At 36.7% G+C, this 20,517-nt stretch overlaps 1 pseudogene across 1 annotated transcript; it reads right to left on the bottom strand.

Moving 5' to 3' along the window:
- Nucleotides 1-4,685: 4,685 nt before the first annotated feature.
- LOC308266033 (cytoskeleton-associated protein 2-like) lies at nt 4,686-16,182 on the bottom strand (annotated as a pseudogene). Its single transcript has 3 exons — nt 16,083-16,182; nt 4,972-6,349; nt 4,686-4,936 (listed from the first exon to the last, which is right to left on the bottom strand). The product of its transcript is annotated as a cytoskeleton-associated protein 2-like (transcript).
- Nucleotides 16,183-20,517: the final 4,335 nt, after the last annotated feature.

Genomic DNA, 20,517 nt, shown 5'->3' with positions numbered 1-20,517 from the left:
TGGCAGAGATTTCTTTAATTGTTAGCAATATTGCTAGCTGGGTCACTTAATGTAGAGGAAAACAGAAAAAAAATATCAAAGAGCATCAGACCAGTACATAACATCCCTCAGAGAATCAGATCATACTACAGTAAGGTGAAGGAAACTTTCTTGTCCTCTAGAATAACAATAAATCAAATGGTGAACAGAAAAGCATGTGATCTCTGCGCTATTAAAGATGTTTCAGCCACCTAATGTATGGTAAGTAAAGTAGCAGGTAAATCACAATCTTGCAATTTCATTTTAAGGTTTCATTGGCTGAATCTTTCACCAGAATCACTGAGGGCACCAGTTGGGAAGCATAACTACAGGCCTGACCTGAGAGAATCAGTCTCTATGGGGAGGAAGCTGTGTTTCCAGCAAGCAGAGTCCAATACAAGGCCAAAGAATTAAAAAAAAAAAAGTACTTTGATAAATGTCACTAACCTGCTCCTTGAGCTGTTGGACACACCATTGGGCATGTCCTGGGAACTTACTAAAATGCAGAATCTCAGCTCCACCCCAAAAACAACTAAATGAGAATCTACACTGGAACAAGATCCCCACTGGAACTAATGACACTAAAGTCTGAGAAGTGCCACTGTAATGGAATTTTAAAAAGCTTTAAGAGAGCCACAGAGAGGGGGACTAAGAAGAGGCATTAGAGAATGTGTTGCAGAAACGTGTCATTTGAGCTGACCCTCATGAAATGTGTAAGTCTTTTGACCTTCTTTATGGTGGGGGAAGGTTTACTGGTAAGAACACAGACAACAGCCTTGTGCAGGAAAGTGTACTGTTTGGGGAATGAATAATGTACACTCTGTTAAATGTTAGCCAGATTATGAAAGGCTTTGCCTATTGGTTGAGGAGTTTTTTTCTTTATTTTGTTGGCAATAGGGAGACACTGAAAGTTTTTGAACAGAGCACAACAGTAGCAAGACAGTTTATCCAGTGTCAGTGTGAAACCTGCATTGGCTCCAGGAGAGGCCAAATATACACTAGTTAGAAATAATTAACATAGGTAGACATGGAGTTAGAAGCTAGACCTCAGGAATAAGGTTATGCAATCCTATAATTCTAGAGCAGGTAAATGAAATAAAGTGATAAAAGTCAGAGACATTTCAGAGGTGGAATTCACAGATCTTGGTAAACATTACAGGCTTTACACTTGTGTGATGGAAAGATGATGTCACTCACGGAGCTGGAATGATGTAAACATGAGCTCTCTGAGAGGAACATGATGGTTTTTTGCTTGGCCATGAGGTGACTGCTGAAAGGTGGGAGGATGCCAGCCATGTTATTGCCTCTCACAGCCCCTGCATGGATCACTGTGGTCTTTCCAATTTTGCCATCCTCAGCCTTTTCCATGTCTTCCCCATGTCTAGCCAAAGACACCTGAATTCCATAAAAATAGGTGTCATCCATTTTTTATAGATCAAGGTGCCCATATGAAAGAAATGCTTTGAGAAACAAATTGCATCTTTGTAATTGCTTTGTAATTGCTTCATTCCTATTCTATATTGAACAAACTAAAGAAAAGGAATTTTCTTCAGTAGAGAGTCTAGAAAAATTGATTGTGTCAAATTTCAGGAAAGAACAGAAAAAGAGCATAAAAGAATGGTGGCCCTTACCCTTCATTAGGGATTAAAAATGAGGCAATAATGTTCCAGTCAAAAACTATATTTCTTCTCCTTTGCTTCATGACTTCATTTGCCTCCTAAAGAATGATTTCTTTTAAATCATTATTTTACCATTTATCATTGAATAATTGCATGAAGTGCTTTGTTTTATACTGTAGTCCCCATAAGACTCCTGAAATGCAGATCCTATTTTATTAACAGATTTAAATCTCTTCAAAGAGAACAGAGTTTATTGCTAAATTAATCACAGGAAAAGTCAGTCTTAAAAGCATCACTTAGTTACAGTGTACCACAAACAGTCTTCCATGGGGTAATCTGGATGTAACATGATATGAAATGAAAAGATTTTTGTTAAAGCTCTAATTAAGAAGGCCAGATTCTCTCTATTTGGATAGCAGCTAAAAATCAGTGGAAACTGTAGGGAAAATCCCACTCTAATGAAGCCATCTCAAACAGCATCAGAAATGACAAATCAAGATTTCTTCCAGGCAGGCATAGTGATACTTACTTGTAATCCCAGTACTTGGGAGGCTGAGAAAGGAGGATCACAGGTTCATGGCCATATGGCAAGATAAATGGTATATTTATCAGAAAGATAGGCTTGACACATTTTAATGTCTTGATTCATTTGTGATATTCAAAATATACTAATTCAAACTCAAGAAAACACATACAACTACATATTGCACATAGCATGTTTAAAAATAAATATATACCCACACCACATAATTGTCAAAATGACCAATGTGGAAGCCAAGCAGAGAATCTTAAAGGCAACAAAAACAAAGGGCCAAGTGACATTCAGAGGCAAAACAATTAGAATCACTCCAGACTTCCCAAACCAAGTCATGAAAGCCAGAAGGGCTTGGAGTAACATACTCCAAACTCTGAAAGAAAACAACTTCCAGCCAAAAATTCCCTACCCAGCAAAACTTTCTATCAAATTAGATGGGGAAATAAGAAACTTCCATGACAAACAGAAACTGAAGGAATTTATGTCTTCAAAACCAGCGCTAGAGAAAATACTCAAAGAGATTAACTACAAAGAAGAAATAGGTAACACTCACCAGAACCAGAGAAACAAGAGTTTCCATCCAACAGACAACTAAGATTGGTTATCTTTGGAGATTCATTATTTATGTTAGTCTTTTACCTATTTCTAAATTGTATTGCTTGCTTTTATTGTTGATAATTTTTAGGATTTCTATTTGGAATATTAGTATGCCTTCAGATAAAGCATTTGGAAATATTTTATCCCATTCTATCAGTAACTTTTAACTCTGTTTACATTGTCTTTGGATATACAATTTTTTTATATTTTAGAGAGTTTGTTTACCCTTCTGTTGCCTGTGCCATTGAAATCATATCCAAGAAATCACTGCCAATTTTAATGTTGTGTGGTTATATGACCCAGCTTTTCTTCTAAAAGTTTATAGTCTTAAGATTTTTTTTAGGTCTTTTATCTATTTTGAGTTAATGTTTGTATATGGTGTTAGGTAAGGGTCCAATTTTATTCTTTTTCATGTAATTATTATTTTTCAACAATATTTAGTTAAAAGATTATTGTTTCCTCCACAAAATGTCCGTGGAAATCTTGTCAAAATTAACTTGACAATATATGGAAGAATTTATCTCTAGGCTTTTATTTATTTATTTATTTATTTATTTATTTTAATTATACAGATATTTTTATTGCATACAAATTTGGTACACAGATTAAAAAGAATAAAAATCCTGTTATCTAGAACATGAGACAATAAATATATTTTACAAATAGAATGAACACAAAGACTTGGATATATGATCTTCACATTCATATTACACAGTTATTAAACTAATATTTTGAAGTTTACTTATGTGAAACTGTAGAGTTAATAGAGGATATATTATGCTATTTAAGTATTACTTAAGGGCCTTGAAAAAAGATTGTATTGGTTATGTTCTATGTGAAGAGAAGAAAACTGTTTATTGTATGTAACTATCATGTCTCAGGGGACATGATGTAATAGTGAAATTTTTATATTATGGAGAAGGAAGCGTAAGTATTGGTTGTTTTAGAAAAGCTAACTACATTGGAATGACATTATATATATTCATTCTTGAACTCCATTCCAATATAACTTATAAATGTTCAAATGAAGCTATGGATGGCAAAAATTTTAACATTAACACAATCAAGCTGTGAAAGAAACTCAGATTAGATTTAAAGATTCTAATATTCACTACATTGGGCACCTTTTTTCCCTTACACTTTATCTTAGAAATGGGGTATTTACTTAGTTTATTATCTTTCTCTGCAACCTCAGCTACAATGAAAATGTAGAGGCCAAGAAACCACAGATGCAAACTCCCTATCACAGATGACAGGGATAGTGAAGAATCATTGGCAGCATGGTGCTTGAGGGACTCAACAGAGAACATCAGACTGGATAACACAAATGTGGTGGAAAAGCAAGCAAAACCTTATATGTCTTAATATTTGAAGTGAGTCATTATATACCTTATGATTTATGACTTTTATTTTTGGTAGCAGGAATTGAACCCAGGTCTCAGGCATGCTAAGCAAGTGCTCTACCACTGATAAAAATTCCACGCCTCAATTTCTAACTTTTGTATGAATTAAAGGCAAAAAAATGTTGTCAATATTCTGTTTAAAGACAGAGGTTTATCATATATTTTTAAAACAAACTGATGTAAAAATATAAATTTTATCTGGAACAAGTTAATTTTCTGATGATGTCATTACTACACTTCCATTTAGTAACATGAACAAACTAAACATAATGACAAAACCTATCTATATTTAAGGAGCACAGTAAGCATCTGTTGAGATTAACAAGGTAAGATAAGCTTCCCCATGCATAGATGGACAACTCCTATAAAACGAATGCTAATAGAAGACCTCACTGAACTGCCATTAATATTCCAATACTTAGGTACTTGGTCAACTACAGACCTAAGGGAAATACAAACCCACACAAAACACTCCAGGAATAAGAAAAAAAACCCTCATTCCTCATTGGAGCTTTATTCCTCTTCTGTTTTATCAGCCTCAGAGTACAAAGAGCACAGTGCTGCATTAGGGCGGCAGACAAAAGCATCAGTTTTACCTCCCAACTCTGATCATTGTTCCAGTGAAGGCACACAAGGATAATGATCTTTTAACATTTCTGGCAATTGAGAAGTCTTCTCTTGAAGACGTCGAGAATGTCTCACTGGTGTTAGAAACTTGAGCTCTTCAAACGCAGAATTTGCTTCATCAAGTTGCATCTTCTTTTTCATACAAAATTAACTTTTTCTTGACTCCTTATTGTTAGAATCTCTACAATTTCATGTCGCATCTCTTCAATAGGCTGACCCCCTGCCAGAATGGCCTTCTCAAAGATTGAGATAATATTTTCAAAAGGGCTTGTGATCAGTTCAATACGTATAAGACATATCCAATATTTAATGAGTTGTTTAGCATCTAGAATATTTTTAACCAGGTCATCCAGTGTAGCCAATATTTCTTCTTTTGGACATCCGTTATTAATGAGGTTGAGGCATTCAGAAAATGTTTTGTTTACTTTTTCAGTAAACAATCTTTGTTCATCTTCCTCTGCCATGGTAGTCCAAAAGGACCCAACTGGTTTTTCATTTTGTCCTTCAGGTGCAGGCTGGGTAACTACTGAGTTGGGAGGCCTTTTCAGCACTCTTCCTTTGCCAGCTTTCTACTCACTAAGATGAGCTTTTCTCTCTTCTGCAGTTTCTCTGGGCTGAGTTGATCTATCAATAGTAGCTTTCTCTATGGTGTGTCTCTGTTGGTTAATGGCTTTTGATTTTTCTATCAGTTTGGTATTAGAAGATGAAGCAGGCCCAGCTACAATTTCAGACACAATGCTTTTTGGTAGCACTTTATTTCTTTTTATGTCCTGAGAAGAACTGGTTTTGACACTAGATAGAACTGTTTTTGACTGCAATATTTCTTTCCCACCTTTTTGGATTGTAACACTGGCAGGGATTCTGTTGGTGCCTTGTTTCATGGTGTTCTGGGTATTATTGTGGTGACTTCTAATAGGAGGTCACACAAGTTGTATCTTCTGAGAAATAGCATTCACAAATTTATTGCTCCCAAATTTAGTACTAGCAGTTGTATTTGAAGCTCTATTATTTCTCACCGTTACAGTAATGGTGCTTATAGGCTCAGGCTTTGTGGCATTAGAGACAGTAGTTAAATCTTTCTTTGTTGTTGCAGAACTCTCATTTTTTACTTGTAGAGGTTTTCTAAATGAATTAACCTTAGACTGAACAATTTGGCCACGGTAAGATCCAAGCACAGGTTTTTTGGGCACATTAGCATCTTGCTTTGGTTTTTCTGCAATTATTTGTTTCCTTTTATTATTAGTGTTTTTAAGGTGAAATGCCTGGCTTAGTGTCATGTTTTGATTTTGGGTATCACCTTTCATTGACAACTGCAGAGTTTGATTATTATCCTCAAAATCATGTGTTTCAACTGCATTATTTGAATTGGTTAATTCATGAGAGGTTTTTAAAGGAATACAAGTTTTTTTCCATTGTGGTATTATTTTTGTTTCCTGTTGGTCTTTGAATATTTTCTTTATCAGCCATTTTTGTTATAGGTTTCAGAACTTGTGTCCCTTCTTGGACTTGGTCCTTAGTCGTCATCACTCTCTGTTCTCTACTGGATTTCCCTGTTTATATGCAAAAAGGTTTATTTTCTTCACAGATGTTCCTTAAGCTTATCTTCTTTGCTCTCTTGGAGCGCGGCCTGGGCCTCCTGTGAGTCGGGGGCAGCTGCAGGTCCTGAGGCTCGACTACCGACACGACCCTTCCTGCTGCCACCATGCCCAGCAATGCCTCTAGGCTTTTATTTAACTCCAATGGTTTATATATCTGCTTTTATAACAATACTACACTGTTTCAACTATTGTAGCTTTATAAGGTTTGAAATCAGAAAATATACATCTTCTAGCTTTGTTCTTTTTCAAGATCGTTTTGGGTATCTAGAGTCCATATTCCATATTAGGATAGATTTTTTTCTGAAAAATAAAGAAATAAATGTATGATATTTTCACTTAAAAAAAGAAAAAAATATTCTCTAGTAAGAAAGAAAGCAAAAAGAAATATTGAAATGTTATCTTTAAGTCATCAAAATTTGGTATCAGACAAATGAAACTGTTATGTGAGATTATCATTGTTAATTTTGGATAAATTACTATAATACTAGATGTCAACCACTAAGCCAAGCATGGGAAGGAGGGATGGGGAGGGAACAGGGTGGGGATCAGGTAGGGGCTATGCACAAACTATTCAAGAAACAGACAATGGAAGGAAAAAAGGCTCTGCCAGGAAAGTTGAGCATTGCTCATGAAGACTCCTGTTTCTACATGAAACATCTTTCCCTGTAATTGCCATTACCAGAAAGAATTAGTCATTTTCTCCTTGAACAAAGATTATAAATAAAACAACAGCAAAGTGCTCTTTGTAGTCATGCATTGAATTCATTCCAAAACATGTATAAGTTTATTTAAATAATAGCATAATTAAGTATATACTAATTATTTTCTAAATTTAAAGGGAGGATACACTAAATTATGCAATCATACTTTTATTCATAATCATAGGTGTGCCCTATTGTACATCTGGTTGAGTTAAAACAATGAATTCTTTACCAGGCAGTGACAGATTATTCAAATGTGGTGAACTTCAGATTAAATTGCTATGAGGATAAAAAACTTCTGCCTAAAATGTCCAACTTTTATCAAATGATATAAATGAGTCACTTCATGCTACACTGCTCATTGCAAACCACCCACCTTTTCTCTTCAGTTCATAATTTTCAGAGTATCTGCAGGCACCCTAAAATGTATTGTCTTGCTCTTGAAACTGACTCCTGGGACGCAATGCTGATCTATCTATAGGCCTATTGACTGGTGTTTTAAGTCCATGTCAGTCTCACACTGAAGGATGGGAACAGTCTTCACTGTCGTGAAATGATCTTATAATGGCATTATTCACAAAACTATTTACCACTATGAGTGTTTATGGTCTACTCTCATTCTTAGCAATACCAAACTGTTTTGCAAGAATCCAGGCACTGCTTTCAAATCTGTTCAGTTGTAGCTCTTCATAATTTCTTTACTCATTTTGGTCTCCCTCCTACTAAACTAAACTGTGCTTAACTTTGTATAATTCCTTTAGAACTGTAGTTCTCAACCAGCTGCATTTTGATCACAAGGGGTATTTTGATAGCAAAATTATTTGACAATACTTGGAGAAACTTTTTTTGTCTCCAGGGGAGAGAAAAAGTGCTACTGGTGTCTAGGAAGTAGAGGTCAAGTATACTGCTAGACACCCTGAAATGCACAGAACAACCTATCTGAAAACTGCAGAGCAATGTCTACAGAAGTATTTTAGAAATGTATTTTTATTTAAAAAATAAATAGGTCTAGTGGTATAGCTCAAAGGTAGAATGCTCCTAGGTTCAATCTCCAGTATCAGAAAAATAAGCTACATAATATAAAAATAATAATTTTAAGCTATCATTTTGAAGAAAAATCTCCAAGACATTAACAAAAATTAGAATAAAGAGGGTAAGGATAAATTGGAATAATAAATGCACATTAAATCCTTCACCTTACATGGACAGAAAAGAGTTCTAATTTACGTTATTCATTTTTACAATACTAATTATGTAAACTAAATATATTTTCTAGTTCCATCCATTTCCCTGTAAATGATGTTATTGTGTTTTTCTTTATGGCTGAGTAAAATTACATTGTGTACATATCCCACAGTTTTGTATTCCAGACATTATGCTAAGTGAGATTAGTCAGCCACAAAAAAGAAGAAATCAAATGTTTTCCCTAATGTGCTAAAGCTAAGGAGAAATGGGTGACAGGAGGAACTCTAGATGAAGAAAGAGATCCTATAGAGAAGCAAATAAGGAGACCTATCTAAGGTGATGGGAGGGGAAAGAGGGAAACTCTCTAATGCACATGATATACTTAAATATATCAAAGTCAATCAGTATGCCAAGCATGGGAAGGAAGGATGGGGAGGGAAAGGGGTGGGTATTGGGTAAGGGCTAATTGGGTGATGTGTGCATGTATGTCTACACAAGTCTTTTATCCCATTAAGATGTATGACTAAAATGTACCAATAAAAATTAAAAATAAATAAATTTTCTAAATAACTTCAAGATAACTGATGGTAGAACTAAAAGTAGATTAAAAAACATTTTACAAAAAACAGGGACTTCCGGGAATATGGCGATGGAGAAAAACGCCATTTACAAGTCCTGCTAACAATCAATCTCTATTACCACAAAATCAGTGCCTTTCATTGCCAGAAAACACCATCAGCAGAGAAATAAAAACTGTAAATACAAAGGACAGAGAAAAAGAGGGCTGGAAGAACAACCAGACACCAGAAAAGAAACCAGCCTGCAGTGCCACAGCCGGAGCCGTGCCGACGCCATCTTCCCTCACAGAACCAGGCTCCAGAGAGGAGGGGAACTCAGAACTGAGCTCAAAACCAGAGAGGAGATACACCGGCCTCACAGCCGAGGATTCAGCAGCAGTGCCATACTGCCAGAGGCAGCGGCGAATTCACCAGACGGCTCCAGATCAGCGCACTCAAAAAGCCACCAGATTCCAGAGAGGAGGGGTAGACAGCGAGCTGAGGTGAGCAGCTGCGGAACAGTTGGGTAGAATTTAGCAGTTTTTTCAGCACAAGGAGCGTCTAAAGCTCCCAGGGGCCAGGCTCAGCACACCCTGCAGGGACTCAGAGCGGAGCTCAAAACCAGAGAAGAAATATGCCAGCCTCACAGCTGAGGGCGTGACAGTGGCGCCATTTTTCCAGCAGCAGCAGCAGCGAGTTCAACAAGTCCACTACAGTTCCATCAGAGCACGCAACAACCAAGAGTCAAATTGCGGCCCCTAGAGGAGAAATCCCAGTACTGCACTCCCACGGACTTGCACAGATAGTCTCCCTGGGTCAGAGATTTTTGCAGTCCAACCCAGTGGGGGAGTGGTGACGGCAGAGATATCACACCATAGTTGCAGCTCCCCGTGGGAGAATGCCAGGCTGGCACCCCCATGGTCTAATGCAGCCTTGATTGACTACCTGGGTCTGAGAATTTGCAATACAACCCAGTAAAGGAGTACTGGTGACTGAGATACCACAGACTCAAGATCCAGAGCACCTTACATGAAGTCATAGTGACCCAGGGAAGAACCCAGAGAAGGCACAAACTTTCAAAATCATGGGAAAGAGAAATTAAAATGGAGCAATGAATGCCCACAACCCCACAATATCAGAATCTGACAACTCAAAAATTCAGAGATATCTAGAAGATCAAATTAGGAAAATAACTTTAGAAATAATAGAGGACTTTCTAAAAGAGTTCAGAGAGAGTCAAAAAGAGATAAAGGATGCAATCATTGAAGTAAAGGCCTCAATTCAAAGTATAAACAACCGATTAGACCACATGGAGAATAGAATCTCACTGCTAGAAGATGATCACTCCAAAAATGAACACATAGTCTCTAATTTAGAAAAAAAAAAATCCGGCAGCAGGAATTTGACATTGAAGAAATATGGACCCATTTTAAGAGAGCTACCCTAAGAATAATTGGAATAGAGGAGGGAAAAGAAGGTGAAACCAAAGGGATCAATAATCACTTCAAGGAAGTGAGCAGATAATTTTCCAAACATAGAGCAAGAGGTTGATACACAGGTCCAGGAAACTTATAGAACTCCCTTTAGACAGGATCAGAGAAAATAATCCCCATGCCACATAATTGTCAAAATAACTATTGTGGAAGCCAAGGAGAGAATCTTAAAGGCAACAAAAACAAAAGGACAAGTGACATTCAGAGGCAAACCAATTAGAATCACTCCAGACTTCCCAAATCAAGTCATGAAAGCCAGAAGGGTGTGGAGTAACATATTCCAAACTCTGAAAGAAAACAACTTCCAGCCAAAAAATTCCTACCCAGAAAAACTATCTATCAAATTAGATGGGGAAATAAGAAGCTTCCATGACAAACAGAAACTGAAGGAATTTATGTCTTCAAAACCAGAGCTAGAGAAAATACTCAAAGAGATTAACTACAAAGAATAAATATATAATACATGCCAGAACCAAAGAAACAAGATTTCCCATCCAGCATACAACTAATCAAAGAAGAATAAACAGTATTTCAAACAGAAATGAAATCTTAACATGTTAGGAATTAAAATTTATCTCTCTATAATCACACTGAATGTAAATGGCCTCAACTCCCCAATAAAAAGACATAAAGTGGCAAAATAGATTAAAAACCAGAATCCACACATCTTCTGCTTACAAGAAACACACCTTAAAAGTAAAGATAGGAACAAACTCAAGTTAAACAGCTGGAGCAAGGTAATCCATGCTAATGGAACTCGAAGACAAGCAGGAGTAGCAACTATGATATCAGACAAGTTAGACTTCAAACCCAAACTTATTAGAAGAGACAAAGAAGGTCATATTTTACTGGTAAAAGAAATAATCCAGCAAGAGGAAATAACAATAATCAACATCTATGCCCCAAACATAGGTGCAGCTACTTTCATAAATCAAAATCTTAGTGACATGAAGTTAAACATAAATTCCAATACAATAATACTGGGAGACTTCAACACACCTCTAACAACACTAGACGGATCTTCCAGACAAAGGGTTAGTAAAGATGCCTCAGAACTAATGAATACCATTAACCAAATGGACCTGTTGGACATATATAGAATATTTCACCCAACTACAGCGGAGTTTACACTTTTCTCAGCTGCTCACAGAACCTTCTCCAAAATAGATCACATCCTGGGACACAAAATGAGCACTAGCAAATTTAAAAAATGTTACATACTTCCCTGTGTCATTTCAGACCATAATGGAATAAACTAGAAATCAACTATAAGAAGACCCAGAGAAATAACTTAAACATGTAGAGACTGAACACCACACTTCTGGATGAAGAATGGGTCTTAGAAAATGTAAGAGATGAAATCAAGAAATTTCTAGAAACATATGAAAATAAACATACAACATATCAAAATCTCTGGGACACTTTGAAGACAGTATTAAGAGGAAAATTTGTAGCACTGAGTGCTCACATAAGAAAAACAGAAAATCTTCAAATAAATAACCTAATGACACACCTCAAAGCCCTTGAAAAGCAGGAACAATTTAACCCCAAAGCCAGTAGAAGACAGGAAATTATTAAAATTAAAGCAAAATTAACGAAATAGAGAATAAAAAACAATACAGAAAATCAACAAAATCAAAAGCTGCTTTCTTGAAAAAATTAACTAGATAGATAAACCACTAGCCAACCTAACTAAAAAAGAGAGAATCAACACAAATTTTAAAGATAAGGGAAGAAAAAGGAGAAATTACTACTGACAGTGTAGAAATCCAGAGGATTATCAGAAACTACATTGAAAAACTATACTTCAACAAAATGGAAACTCTGGAAAAAATCGACAACTTTTTAGATAAATACAACCTTCCCACACTGAGTCAAGAATATATAGAACACTTAGCCGGGCGTGGTGGCGCACTCTTGTAATCCCCGCGCTTGGGAGGCAGACAGGAGGATCGCACAGGTTCGAAGCCAGCCACGCACACTGGCTTAGGAGACACTGTTTCCAAATAAAAATGTAAAAATAGGTCTGGGAGTATAGCCCGGAGGTAGAAGGGTTCCAGGAACCCCAGTACCATCAAAAAAAAAAGAATATATAGAACACTTAAACCAACCAATAAAAATAAAAGAGATTGAAACAGCAATAAAGAGCTTACCATCAAAGAAAAGCCCAGGAACAGATGGTTTCCCAAGTGAATTTTATAAAACCTTTATAGAAGAGCTAACCCCAATACTCCTCAAACAATTTCACGAAATATATAAAACCAGGACTCTCCCAAATACATTCTATGAAGCCAACATCACACTAATACACAAACTGAATAAAAGACAATTCAAGGAAGGAAAACTACAGGCCTATATCTCTGATGAACTTGGATGCAAAAATATTAAACAAAATACTAGCAACATGCATTTAAAACCATATTAAGAAAATCATTCACCATGACCAGTTAGGGTTCATCCCAGGGATACAAGGCTGGTTCAACATACAAAAATCAATCCATGAAATTCACCATATAAACAGAACCAAGGACAAAAATCACATGATCATTTCAATAGATGCTGAAAAAGCATTTGATAAAATTCAACATCCATTTATGATAAAAAAAAAACACTGCAGAGAATTGGAATAGAAGGAACATATCTCAACATTATTAAGGCAATCTACAATAAGCCCACTGCCAACATCATATTAAATGGGGAAAAACTTCAAGAATTCCCCCTAAAAACAGGAATGAGACAATGATGTCCATTTTCAACACTTCTCTTCAATATAGTACTAGAGACCCTAGCCAGAGCAATAAGGCAAGAAAGGGAAATCAGAGGAGTACACATAGGAAAAGAAGAACTCAAACTTTCACTATTTGCAGATGACATGATACTATATTTAGAAAACCCAACAAACTCAACCAAAAGGCTTATAGAACTGATCAACAAACTCAGCAAATTATCAGGATACAAAATCAATCTTAAAAAATCAGAAGCTTTCCTGTACACCAACCATAAATCCACTGAAACGAAATTCAGAAAACACGTCCACTCAGGATCTCTCAGAAAAAAATAAAATACTTAGGAATAAACTTGACCAAGGAGGTAAAAGATCTCTACAAAGAAAATTATAAAACACAGAAAAAAGAAATCAAAGATCTTAGAAGATAAAAGGATCTTCCATGTTCATGGATTGGCAGAATAAATATAATTAAAATGGCCATCCTTCCAAAAGTGATCTACAGATTTAATGCAATGCCCATTAAAATACCAAGATCATTCCTCACAGACATAGAAAAATCAGTCCTTAAATTTATCTGGAATAACAAAAAGCCCAGAATAGCCAAGGTAGTTCTCAGCAACAAAAACCATGCAGGAGGAATCACAATACCTGACTTAAACTATACTACAAAGCCATTGTAATAAAAAGAATTGTACTGGCAAAAAAAAGAACAGATACATAGACCAATGGAGCAGAATAGAAGACCCAGAAACAAGTCCACACACTTTCAGCCAATTGATTTTTGAAAAAGGGACCAAAAATATACACTGGAGAAAAGATAACTTGTTCAACAAATGGTGTTGACAAAACTGGTTAACCATATGCAGAAAATTGGAAATTAATCCCACTTTCTCACCCTGTACAAAAGTCAATTCAAGATGGATCAAAGACTTGGAAATCAAACCAGAGACCTTGAAGCTCTTGAACTTTTTACCCATGCCTATATGCTGGTCTTTGATCCATCTTGAAATCATTCTTGTGCATGGTGATCCATTTTTCTTCATATGGATAACCAGTTTTGCCAACACCATTTGTTGAAAAGGCTGTTTTTTCCAGTGTATGTTTTTGCCACTTTGTACAAAATCAGTTGATTGTGTGTGAATTTTTTTCTGAATCTTCTGTTTCATATACCTGCTTTTGTGCCAATTCCATGTTGTTTTTGTAGTATAGTTTAAAGTCAGTATTGTGATGGCTCCTGCATTGTTCTTATTGCTAAGAACTATTTTGGCTATTCTAGGTTTTTGTTGTTGATATTGATGTTGTTGTCTCAGATAAAATTTAAGGACTGATTTTTCTATATCTGACCATGGCATTTTAATGGTGATTACACTTAATCTGCAGATCACCTTTGGAAGGATAGTCATTTTGATGATATTTATTTTGCCTATTCTAGAGCATGGGAGATCTTTCCACATTCTAAGATATTCTTCAATTTTATTCTTTAATGTTTCATAATTTTCATTGTGGAGGTCTTTTACCTCCTTGGTTGTGTTTATTTTTAAGTATTACTGTTTTGGAGGTTATTATGAATGGAAATGTTTTATGGTTTTTTTTCAATGGATTTATGGTTGGCATATATAAAAGCTTCTGAGTTTTAACATTTTTGAATCAAGACACTGCTGAATTTGTTAATGAGTTCTAAAAGTCTTTTGATTGAGTTTATTGTGTCTTCCAAGTGTAAGATTATATCATCTGTAAATATAGTTTCAATTCTTTTTTATCTCTCTTTATTTGATTTCCTTTTTTGCCTTAATGTACTGGTTAGCATCACATACTGTATTGAAAAGAAATGGTGATAGAGGGCATCTTTGTCTTATTCCTGATTTAAATTCTTGTAGTTTTTCTTCATTTAATATGATGTTGACTGTAGACCTACTGTGTATTACCTTTATGATGTTGAGGTAAGTTTCTTCTACTTCAGTTCTCTGCAGTGTTTTTATCATAAATGGGTGTTAAATTTTATCAAATGCCTTTTCAGTGTCTGTTGAAATGATCATGTGATCTTTTTTCCCTTAGTTCTCTTTATCTCGTGAATTACATGGATTTTTTTGTTTGTGTGTTGAGCCAGCTTTGCATCCCTAGGATGAATCCAACTTGGCCATGGTGTATAACTTTCTTGATATGGTTTTAAATGCCTTTGCTAGTATAGAAATTTTGCATCAAGAGATTCAAAATGGCGACTGAGGGACACAGCACTTCTCAGTAGCTGAAACAAATAAAGTTCAACTACTTAGAAGGCAGTGTCTTAATCAACAAAATAAATACATCCCAGGAACCAAAACAGATCCAGGTACCTCAGCAGAAACCCTGAACTCGAGATCCACTGCAAAAAAAAAAAATGTAGAAGAAGAAGGAGGAGGAGGAGGAGGAGGAGGAGGAGGAGGAGGAGGAGGAGGAGGAGGAGAAGAAGAAGAAGAAGAAGAAGAAGAAGAAGAAGAAGAAGAAGAAGAAGAAGAAGAAGAAGAAGAAGAAGAAGAAGAAGAAGAAGAAAGAACAAAGATCGGGCATCAGACCTGCTGCAGATACAACCAGGCCACCCGCCGGCACCAGCACGGGCTGCGCGGGCTGCCGGGCCAAACTGCATTCCCTAGTCCTGACTGATACCACCATGGCAAAATAACCCAAGATGGAAAATAGTCACAGAGCCTCATCTTAAGCAGCAAGAGGCGCCCACACCAGAATCCTATGCGCTCACCAAAGACAGGACCACAGTGGCACAGAGAGTCCCGTGCAGATGACTGGATCAAGGAAGCCAGGTATCTGAGTGCCCCCAGGGAAACTGCAGATTTTAGCATGCGCCCCAGGTCCGGCACTGTCCCTGGACATCTGTCCCATGCCCCAGAACCCAGCACTGTTCTCGTGCACCCTGTCTGTGCCCCAGAACCCCCGCTAGTTGCCTGTGCCTGCACCACCCCCATCCCTAAACTCGGCTCTCAGGTTGTGTGCCTAGTCACCGCACCCCACCGGAGCCTGAGCACTTACCTTGCCAGTCAGCCTGCTTCCTGGGGTGGCCAAAGCTCTGTGCGTGTGTGAGATTTCCTCGGTCCCCCAGCCTGTAAGCCCCGCCTGAGTCAGAGACCATTGCTGGACACTGCACTGTGCCTGCGCCCCTGGACCCGTGTGCACCTACCCTGCACCCCTGGCCCACTGCTGGGAGTTTCAGCCCATCCAGCAGCTGGAGACTCAGTTCTAGTCTAGAGCAAAGCCCAGTGCACCCTGGTGGAGCCTAGGACCATGCACTAGGCATCTACATCCACTCACACAAGGGTCCAGTAATAGCAGTCCACCCAGCCTGCACTCTGGGAACTGGAAGTACTCTGGCAGTAAGTGTGTGTGTCCAGGGACCAGCAACCCTTTGCCCAGGGTACATCTTGGGACCACACCGGCTAGCCGAGTTAGAATTTCCAGAGACACAGGAAAATTCATCAAGAAGCAATACCTGCACAGGGACTCAGAGGGAGGTTCCAAGCTTACCTTGGACATCCTCCACCCCTGCTGTAGGGAAGCACAGGCCTGAGTCTAGGGTGGTGAGTGCAGAGGCACTGACTACAGGTTGGAAATACACAGAACCTGGGAATTCTACAGAATTAATTAACAGTGACACCAGACATCTTGACACCTAAACCCAAAGCAGTCAAAGGAAAGAAAGGTGTCCAAACACCCAGAGAGTAACTTAAGAAGATGAATATAGAGTACAAAGAAAATTAAGAGACATTGGATTATATTCTGAAAACTACCACAGCAATCAGACATTCAAATATTATATGTACCTCACCCCATATTCGTAAATAAGTAGGAATTTTTTTCTTTTGATGTTCATATTTTGTTTTGTTTTGTTTTTATATTTCTTTTGTTTTGTTATGTTTGTTTCTGTTTTTTCCCCATCCTTCGTTTACTTTTACTTGTTGTTTTTTTTTATATATTTGATAGTTTGCTTTGTTTTCTGGTTTCACACAGCCTCTAGTTCCTTTTATTTTATTCTTGTCCTGTGTTCCTCTTTCTTCCTCTTTCTTTTCTTTTTTCTTTTTCCTCTTTTGGTTGTTTTTTTTCTTTGATTACATAATAGTCTTGGTATCTTGTGTTGATATTTTATTTATGTTTGTTTGCTCCTTCCCTCACCCCTCTTACAAACTTCCCCACACTAACCTATCTACTTTTTTCCCAAAAAACTTTTCCCCATAATATACCTCCTTATTTAATACTCAAAGTATTTCATATCTCCATACTTACTCTACTAACTACAAGAGTCCTACTAATTAACTCTCTCTCATTCTCAGCAAGATATTACCTTATCACACTTAAAGTCTTTCTCAACCTAAACATATCCTCTACCTAATCCAACTCCTTTACCCATCACCCCAGCTCCTCCCCCATCACCCAACCCTCAACATTGGAAAAGCTCTGCTGACCTGCCGATACCTCTAAACTCCTAATACTAAGATTAGACTAGACATAATACTCACAAATGATGGGTAGAAATCAGAAAAACAGGACAGAGAATGCTATAAATACGAGAACCAGGAATAATGAAAAGACAACAGAAATCACAAATACTGACCTACAAGAAATGCAAGAAGGGGAGTTCAGAATCTTGATTTACAATATCATGAAAGGATTTAAAACAAGTCTAGAGGAGATGAAAGATGAGTTAGAAACACTAAGAATCAGAAAAAGGTCTGGAATAAAATGAAAGAGTCAATAAGTGAAATGAAGACAGCAATAGAAAGAAACTCTGGAAGATTAGATGAAATGGAAAACAGAATATTACTGTTAGAAGACAGTACATCCAAAATCAAAAACACGGTCAGTGATATACAGAAATCTTTACAGCAACAAAACCTAAACATCCAGCAAATATGGGATAATATGAAGCATCCTAACTTACGGATAATAGGCATTGAAGAAGGGATAGAGGTACAAGACCAAGAGCATCCATAATCTCTTCAAAGAAATAATCTCAGAGAATTTTCCAAACATGGAAAGAGACTTGGACCTTCATGTCCAGGAGGCATAAAGAACTCCACTGAGACAGAACCAAAGAAGGAACTCCCCACGCCACATAATAACCAAAATGACCAACATAGAGGCCGAGAAAGGAATCTTAAAAGCAATGAGAACAAAAGGATGGGTGACATATAGAGGCAAAACAATAAGAATCACCCCAGACTATACAACCCAGGTCATGAATGCTAGGAGAGACTGGTACGACGTGATTCAGACCCTGGAAGAAAATAACTTCCAACCAAAATTAATCTATCCAGCAAAACTACTATTCAAAATCAATGGGGAAACAAAAGTGTTTCAGGATAAACAGAATCTTAAAAAAATTCATGAATTCAAAGCCTACACTAGAGAAAATTCTTAAAAAAATAAACCATAAGGAAGAAAAAAGAAGCAGACTTCAGAACCAGAGAAGAGAGGAAGTTAATAAGTGGGCTATTTAAGTAAAGAACAAAGACCAAAACACCCAAGAGTAGACAGAACACAAAATGGCAGAAAACAAAAATCATATTTCAATAATATCTCTTAACGTCAAAGGACTTAACTCACCAATCAAAAGACATAGACTGGCAATGTGGATTAAGAAACATAATCCAAATATATGTTGTCTGCAAGAAACTCACCTTACAGCCAAAGACATTCACAGACTGAAAGTGAAAGGATGGAAAAAGGTATACCATGCTATTGGTGACCAAAAACAAGCAGGGGTAGCAACCCTGATATCCAACAAAACAGACTTTAAACTAAAACACATCAGAAGAGACAAATCAGGGCACTTCCTTTTATTAAAAGGAACAATACACCAAGAAGATATAATGATAGTAAATATTATGCCCCAAACATGGGTACAACCACATTTGTAAAACAAACCCTTCTGGACATCAGATTCCAAATAGACCCAAACACAATAATTCTGGGAGACTTTAATATCCCTCTCATACCACTGGATCGATCTTCAAGGCAAAAGATGAGTAAAGACTCTTTAGAACTAAAGGAAACCATAAACCAAATGGACCTAATAGACATTTTCAGAATATTTCATCCAGGAACTACAGAATACACATTCTTCTCAGCAACCTTCTCCAAAATAGACCACATCCTGGACACAAAGAAAGTGCCAGCAAATTCAAAAGATGTAATATAATTCCTTGCATCTTTTCAGACCATAATGAAATGAAAGTAGAAATCAACAACAGGAAACTCAAAAGAAATTATTCAAATACATGGAAATTTAATGATACACTATTGAATGATAAATGGGTAAGAGCAGAAATTAGGGAAGAAATAAAGAAATTTATGGAAACAAATGAAAACAGAGACACAACCTACCAAAATGTATGGGACACTATGAAGGCAGTATTAAGAAGAAAGTTTATTGCATTGAGTGCCCACATAAGAAGGACAGAGAACCACCAAGTAAAGAACCTAATAACCCAACTCAAGGACCTAGAAAGTCTGCAACAGTCTATTCCCAAAGCCAGCAGAAGGCAAGAAATCATTAAAATTAGAGCAGAAATAAATGAAATAGAGAACAAAAAAAAATTCAAAGAATCAGTAAAACAGAAAGTTGGTACTTTGAAAAGATTAATAGAATTGATAAACCCCTCGCCAACCTAACCAAAAGAAAAGAGAATCAACTCAATTATTAAAATTAGAAATGAAAAAGGGGATATCAGCACAGATAGTGAAGATTCAAAAGATTATCAGAAACTATTTCATAAATTTATACTCCAATAGACTTGAAAACAGGGAAGAAATTGATAGATTTCTAAGCACAGTTAACCTACCTATACTTAGCCAAGAGGATATAGCAAGCCTAAATCAACCAATAGCAACCAAAGAAATAGAAATGGCAATAAAAAATCTTCCACCAAATAAAATCCCAGGCCCAGATGGGTTTCCAGCTGAATTCTACAAAACCTTCAGTGAACAACTAATACCAATACTTCATAACTTTTTCTGGGAAATTGAAAGAGATGGAACTCTCCAAAATTCATTCTATGAGGCCAGTATCAGATTAATCCCCAAACCAAATAAAGATACCTCAAGAAAAGAAAACTACAGACCAATATCCTTAATGAACATAGATGCGAAAATTCTAAACAAAATACTAGCTATATGCATTCAAAACTATATCAAGAGAATAGTACATCATGACCAAGTTGGTTTCATCCCAGAAAAACAAGACTGGTTCAACATACACAAATCAATACATGTTATTCACCACATAAATAGAACCAAGAACAAAAACTACATCATCATAGCAATAGATGCTGAAAAAGCATTTGACAAAATCCAACACCCATTTGTGTTAAAAAAAACATCACAGAAAATTGGGATAGAAGGAATGTACTTCAACATCATTAAGGCAATATACTGTAAACCCCAAACCAACATTATACTGAATGGGGAAAAG

Source organism: Muscardinus avellanarius (genome assembly GCF_963383645.1).
Source record: "Muscardinus avellanarius genome assembly, chromosome: 8".
NCBI classification, from domain to species: domain Eukaryota; kingdom Metazoa; phylum Chordata; class Mammalia; order Rodentia; family Gliridae; genus Muscardinus; species Muscardinus avellanarius.
The sequence above is the reverse complement of the archived record's forward strand: the minus strand, read 5'-3'. Positions and strand labels throughout refer to the sequence as shown.